Raw genomic sequence first — 7,126 nt, 5'->3', positions numbered from 1 at the left:
ACATAAAAAAGAATATCACATTTTCTGGCCATTTCCTCAAATTGCGGAGAAAATGAAGTTCATGCCTTGGAAATAGAGACTAAAAAATGCTACGATTGCATTTCTGAAAACGACGTCGCTTAAACTGATAATCGTACGATGTCCCGCCAAAGGTTTTTATTTCACCTCTTTTAGTAACTAATCAACTGAAAGTAAGAGCAACAACTATGGAATTGAACGACATACAATTTTTTTCGCATTCTACACATATCAAAAAACGTTTTGCATCACACCGTTTACCAGAACTTCTGAAGATAGACGTTTAATGTGGATATTGTATCACAGACAGTCCTTTTGACTGTTCAGATATGCCACTAAACTGGCCCAAAAATGTAAACAACCATGCATATGCAGCGCCTGTTAGACGGAAGGGGTCCGACAGCCGATCAGTTCCAGGCATTCCACGAGAAAGGAGGTACAAGGCTCGTGTTGTGGGAAGTTCAACCATGCCTAGACTTTCAATACCGCGGTTCGATCGCATCCGAATTCTTACTTTGTGCCAGGCAGGGCTCTCAACAAGGGAAATGTCTAGGAGTCTTGGGGTGAACCAAAGCGATGTCGTTCGGAAATGGAGGAGATACAGAGAGACAGGAACGGTCAGTGATATGCCTCGCTCAGGCCGCCCAAGGGCTACTACTGCAGTGGATGACCGCTGCCTACGGATTATGGCTCGGAGGAAGCCTGACAGCAACGCCACCATGTTGAATAATGAAACTTCCTGGCAGATTAAAACTGTGTGCCCGACCGAGACTCGAACTCGGGGCCTTTGCCTTTCGCGGGCAAGTGCTCTACCAACTGAGCTACCGAAGCACGACTCACGCCCGGTACTCACAGCTTTACTTCTGCCAGTACCTAGTCTCCTACCTTCCAAACTTTACAGAAGCACTCCTGCGAACCTTGCAGAACCAGCACTCCTGAAAGAAAGGATATTGCGGAGACATGGCTTAGCCACAGCCTGGGGGATGTTTCCAGAATGAGATTTTCACTCTGCAGCGGAGTGTGCGCTGATATGAAACTTCCTGGCAGATTAAAACTGTGTGCCCGGCCGAGACTCGAACTCGGGACCTTTGCCTTTCGCGGGCAAGTGCTCTACCAACTGAGCTACCGAAGCACGACTCACGCCCGGTACTCACAGCTTTACTTCTGCTAGTACCTCGTCTCCTACCTTCCAAACTTCACAGAAGCTCTCCTGCGAACCTTGCAGAACCAGCACTCCTGAAAGAAAGGATATTGCGGAGACATGGCTTAGCCACAGCCTGGGGGATGTTTCCAGAATTATATTTTCACTCTGCACTCTACACCGCAATATCCTTTCTTTCAGGAGTGCTGGTTCTGCAAGGTTCGCAGGAGAGCTTCTGTAAAGTTTGGAAGGTAGGAGACGAGGTACTGGCAGAAGTAAAGCTGTGAGTACCGGGCGTGAGTCGTGCTTCGGTAGCTCAGTTGGTAGAGCACTTGCCCGCGAAAGGCAAAGGTCCCGAGTTCGAGTCTCGGTCGGGCACACAGTTTTAATCTGCCAGGAAGTTTCATATCAGTGCACACTCCGCTGCAGAGTGAAAGTCTCATTATGTTGAATAATGCTTTTCGTGCATCCACAGAACGTCGTGTTACGACTCAAACTGTGCGCAATAAGCTGCATGATGCGCAGGTCCACTCCCGACGCCCATGGCGAGGTCCATCTTTGGAACCACGACAGCCGGCCGGAGTGGCCTTGCGGTTCTAGGCGCTACAGTCTGGAGCCGAGCGACCGCTACGATCGCAGGTTCGAATCCTGCCTCGGGCATGGATGTGTGTTATGTCCTTAGGTTAGTTAGGTTTAATTAGTTCTAAGTTCTAGGCGACTGATGACCTCAGAAGTTAAGTCGCATAGTACTCAGAGCCATTAGAACCATTTGAACCACGACACCATGTAGCACGGTACAGATGGGCCCAAAAACGTGCCGAATGGACCGCTCAGGATTTGTATCACGTTCTCTACACCGATGAGTGTCGCATATGCCTTCACCCAGACAATCGTCGGAGAGGTGTTTGGAGGCAACCCAGTCAGGCTGAATGCCTTAGACGCGCTATCTCACGAGTGCCGCAAGATGGAGGTTCCCTGCTGTTTTGGGCTGGCATTCTGTGGGCCGACGTACGCCGCTGGTGGTCATGGAAGGCGCCGTAAAGGCTGTACGATATGTGAATGCCATCCTCCGACCGACAGGGGAACCATATCGGCAGCATATTGGTGAGCCATTCATCTTCATGGAAAGACAATTCGTGCCCACATCGTGCACATCTTGTGAATGACTTCCTTCAGGATAGCGACATCGCTCGACTAGAGTGGCCACTATGTTCTCCAGACATGAACCCTATCGAACATGCCTGGGATGGACTGGCAAGGTTTGTTTATGGACGACATGACCCACCAACCACTCTGAGGGATCTACGCCAAATCGCCGTTGAGAAGTGAGACAATACGGACCATCAGTGCCTTGATGAACTTGTGGATAGTATGCCTCGACGAATACAGGCTTGCATCAATGCAAGAGGACGTCTTACTGCGTATTGGAGATACCGGTGTGTACAGCAGTCTGGACCACCATCTCTGAATGTCTCACTGTATGGTGGTACCACATGCAAAGGGTGGAAATGATGTTTGTGTTGATCTCTATTCCTATTTTCTGTACCGTTTCTAGAACTCTCGGAACCGAGGTGATACAAAACATTTTTGATGTGTGTAGAGTAATATGATTTGATTATTCACTTCTTTGCTACTCACTGCACTGTCTGTCGACCACTAGATTCGGTTTTGCACCAATGTCTTTGACTTCCGGAAGACTGTGCCGGATCGCATCTTTATACGTAAAAAAAAAAAACAATCTAGCTTGGTGAATATATAAGTTAAAGAAGACATTAAACAGAAATGTTGTTATTTATCCATCGCCACTAAATTAAATAATTTCTCGGAACGATTTACCTTTACTTGCCAGCTTATCTCGCTGAATCGGTTAGTCTTAATTTAGTAATACAATAGCCTTTTCCATTGTACCAATAACCTTATTCTCACATAGTGTGTATATCTTCTTCAAACGTGGAAATGCCATAATTTAGGCGTATATTTTAGCTTTTACATATTCCAGTCCGTCTTGAAGCTGACATAAATTGGTTCCATAAATATTGTTTCACTGTTGTTTGGCCAGATACTCAATGGTGTCCGGATTTATTACCTTACAAATGTCCAGTGATAAGAGTATGATACTTACGACAGTGACTATAGACTGATGCTAGAACTGGAGAACGAACTATTATAATGTTGAAAGAAGAGGAGTGATAAAAATAGGGAAGGAAGATATCGTCTTAGCAAGGGCATAATAGACGGTCCACAAGATTGAATAGGGCAAGGATAGAGCAGGAGATAAGGCGTTACCTCTTCGATGTAACCATCACAACTACACCTAAAATGACGTATAGAGCAAAGGGAATGGTGTAACTCAAATTTGTAAGTCGCTCGTTCCGAATGGAGCCCTTCTACTTGAGAGGGTAGCCCTGTTTGAACGTTAGGTGATTTTTGTTATTTTTTCAAGTAAAATAAAAATTAATATTAAATTCAATGAAATAGTTTTCTCTCTGCACTATTATTCTTCCTAAATCCTTTTTCGTGTCCACAAGGTCGTCCGCTGTAACCGCAGCACCAGGTGGATGAACCTCTTGCAGCTGGAACATTTGTCTTTCTATTTGACCCAAAAATCAATTGTTTATAAGTCATTTTCAATATATTTTCTATCACCATACGCAAGATAGTTGGAAAACATTAGTTTCGAAAACCATGGTGACATGTTGAAGAAAATGTAATTTATTTCAAGCAAAAACTCGGGACAAAAGAGTTCAGCGAAAACAGATCCTTTAAGATATCGCAAAACGGCTGCGTATACTGACAGAGAATTCAACTTAGAATACTTGCATCAAATTCTGATCAAATACGTACGTACCGGTCTAGAGTTATGTTTTCCGCGAGATCGAAAAATACGGTTTCGAGAAAAATGCTCTTCCTTTTTGGGTTACATTATTTGTTGTCAATGCCAGTTACGAAAATTTCCAAAGCGAAACAGCAAATGGTTCCTAAATACGACATCCCACTTTCTGTAAGCTAATGTGCGTGACAAATCACCTTCCTTAAAATATTTCAAGTCGCAACAACAGCATTCCTAAATTACGCCTTCACGCCGTTACACGCATCTGCTTCCAACCAACACAAGTCTCCCCCCACCCCCCCCCCCCTCTCACTCTCTCTCATGTGAAATAACTACTTTACAACGACCAGCGTTGGAATCCAGTGAGTCACCTTCATACATATACTCAGGAAAAGTATTTACTGTGGCCAATATCACAGACAAAACTGCCACTTCTCATACCGTATCAAACTTTCAGATTGAAAACTCGGACCAAATGAAACACACATTCCAAAGTAAAGTATGTCCAAACAGTTGCATCAATACAAACTGTACCCCCTCCCCCAGGCGGAAACGGAAGCGTATATTCAAAAGGTCATAAAAGTGCGGAATGACATCCTGCGATATACTGGCCCAAGTATCTTTCGCCTTTTGTACCAATTCGGGGCCCGCATCTCGTGGTCGTGCGGTAGCGTTCTCGCTTCCCACGCCCGGGTTCCCGGGTTCGATTCCCGGCGGGGTCAGGGATTTTCTCTGCCTCGTGATGGCTGGGTGTTGTGTGCTGTCCTTAGGTTAGTTAGGTTTAAGTAGTTCTAAGTTCTAGGGGACTGATGACCATAGATGTTAAGTCCCATAGTGCTCAGAGCCATTTGAACCATTTGAACCAATTCGGGAATGGTTATTACAGGCCCTGGTGAAGGAATATCTTTTCACTTCATCATGTCAACTGTGGAGAGACTGGTGATATTGCTAGCCAGGGCAGTTGTACGCAGTGAAGAGCACGTTACATCGCTGCAGCCGAATGTAGACGTGTAATGTCCTGCTGATAAAGCACATTGCCTTTCTGTCCAAGATGTCACAACACCGCAGGGGTAACAGCATGTGCAGTGTAGTTGGTACTGGTTGCTTTACCCTGCAGAAACACCATGTGTGATCACGAGTTTTAACCGTAGGTACCGGACGCAAGATGCCTGGGATGGGACCCATATGTCGTAGGCGAATGCACTGTGGAAAATGCAACTTACTAGTCTACGTCACAGAAGTGCAGGCCCGTCACCCACATACAGACAAAACCTACTATCATCACTGAAGATAACAATGCGCCGTTCCACTCTCCACGCGACTCTCACAACACCAGAATAGTCGTGCCTGCCGGTGTCGTCGCTTCAGTGTTTGCTTGGTTAGAAGCACAAGTTGTCTTCGTCCTGCTGCAAGCAGTCGGTTCCCAGTGGTCCCTGATGTCACAGCTGGTGCAACCGGTGGTTGGATTTCGTCCTTGGGTGATGTTCGGACGGACACCGTTGCTCTAATAGTGTATCGATCTTAACGTGTGTCTAAGAAAATTAGGGTTGTGTTAGATGACGATCAGGTTGGCTTTAGGAAAGATAAAGGTACCAGAGAGGCAATTCTGACGTTGCGGTTGATAATGGAAGCAAGACTCAACATAAATCAAGAGACAATATAAAATGTTGCAGGATGCTCGAAATTCTGAGAAAAATAGGAATAAGTTATAGGGAGAGTCGATTAATATACAGTATATACTAGAGACAAGAAGGAACGATAAGAGTGGACGACCAAGAACGAAGTTCTCGGATTTAAAAGGGTGTAAGGGATGTAATAAACCATCTGTCGCTACAGTTGAATCTCTACATCGAATACGCAATGATACAAATAAAAGAAATGTTCACGGTCGGATTAAAATTCGAGGTGAAAGGATATCAATGATACGATTCGCTGATGACATTGCTGACCTGAGTGAAATTAAAGAATAATTACATGATCTGCTGAACTGAATGAAAAGTCCAGTGACTACAGAATATTGATTAACGGTAAATCGAAGAAACAGGAAAGTAATGAAGAGTAGCAAAAATGAGAGCAGCGAGAAACTTAACATCAGGCATCGATCATGAGGTAGATGAAGCTAAGGTATTCTTCTACCGAGACAGCAAAATAGTCAATGACGGATGGAGCATGGCGGGCAACAAAAACAGACAAACACTGGCAAAGCCGAGCGGTCTGGGGCGCTGCAGTCGTGGACTGTGCAGCTGTTCCCGGTGGAGGTTCGAGTCCTCCCTCGGGCATCGGTGTGTGTGTTTGTCCTTAGGATAATTTAGGTTAAATAGTGTGTAAGCTTGGGGACTGATGACCTTAGCAGTTAAGTCCCATAAGATTTCACACACATTTGAAGCACTGGCAAAGAGGGCATTCCAGACCAACAGAAGTCTACTTGTATCAAACGTAGGCCTTAATTTGCGGAAGAAGATTCTGAGATTTTAAGTTTTGAGCACAACATTTTATGGTAGCGAAACATGGACAGTGATAAAACCGGAACAGAAGAAAATCGAAGCATTTGAGATGTTGTGCTACAGAGGACTATTGAAAATTAGGTGGTCTGATAAGGTAAGGAATAAGAAGATTCTGCGCAGAATAAAAGAGGAAAGGAACATGTGGAAAACACAGAGAGACAGAGTACCCCACCGTAGCTGAGTGGGCAGCGTTCCGGCGTATCATGGCGGGGGACCTAGGTTCAATACCCGGCAGCGTCGGAAATTTTCTCCGCTTAGGAACTGGGTGTTTGTATGTTCTTCATCATTTCATCCTCATCGACTCGCAAGTCGCCGAAGACTTGCACCAGGCGATCAGGTCTACCCGCCCGGAGGCCCTCGCCACACGGCATTTTTCACATACAGACAGACAGAAGGGACGCAATGACAGGATATCTGTTAATACATCAGGGAATGACCCCCATGGCACAAGAGAGAGCTGCAGAGGGGAAAAAATTGTAGAGGAAGGCAAAGATTGGAATACATCTAGCAAAAAATTGAGGACGTAGGTTGCAAGTGCTACACTGAGATGAAGACGTTGGCACAAGAGAAGAATTCGTGGCGGGCCGCGCCAAACCAGTCAGATTGGTGACCAAAAAAAAATAAAAATAAAAA

General features: G+C 45.3%; 1 non-coding gene across 1 annotated transcript; it reads right to left on the bottom strand.

Annotated features, from left to right (window-relative positions):
* Positions 1-1,076: 1,076 nt before the first annotated feature.
* Positions 1,077-1,151, bottom strand: Trnas-cga (transfer RNA serine (anticodon CGA)). The gene has a single exon. It is a non-coding gene; the product is annotated as a tRNA-Ser (tRNA).
* Positions 1,152-7,126: the final 5,975 nt, after the last annotated feature.

This window comes from Schistocerca nitens, chromosome 4 (assembly GCF_023898315.1).
Source record: "Schistocerca nitens isolate TAMUIC-IGC-003100 chromosome 4, iqSchNite1.1, whole genome shotgun sequence".
Lineage (NCBI taxonomy): Eukaryota > Metazoa > Arthropoda > Insecta > Orthoptera > Acrididae > Schistocerca > Schistocerca nitens.
Note: the sequence above shows the minus strand (reverse complement) of the source record. Positions and strands in the feature narration are given on the sequence as shown.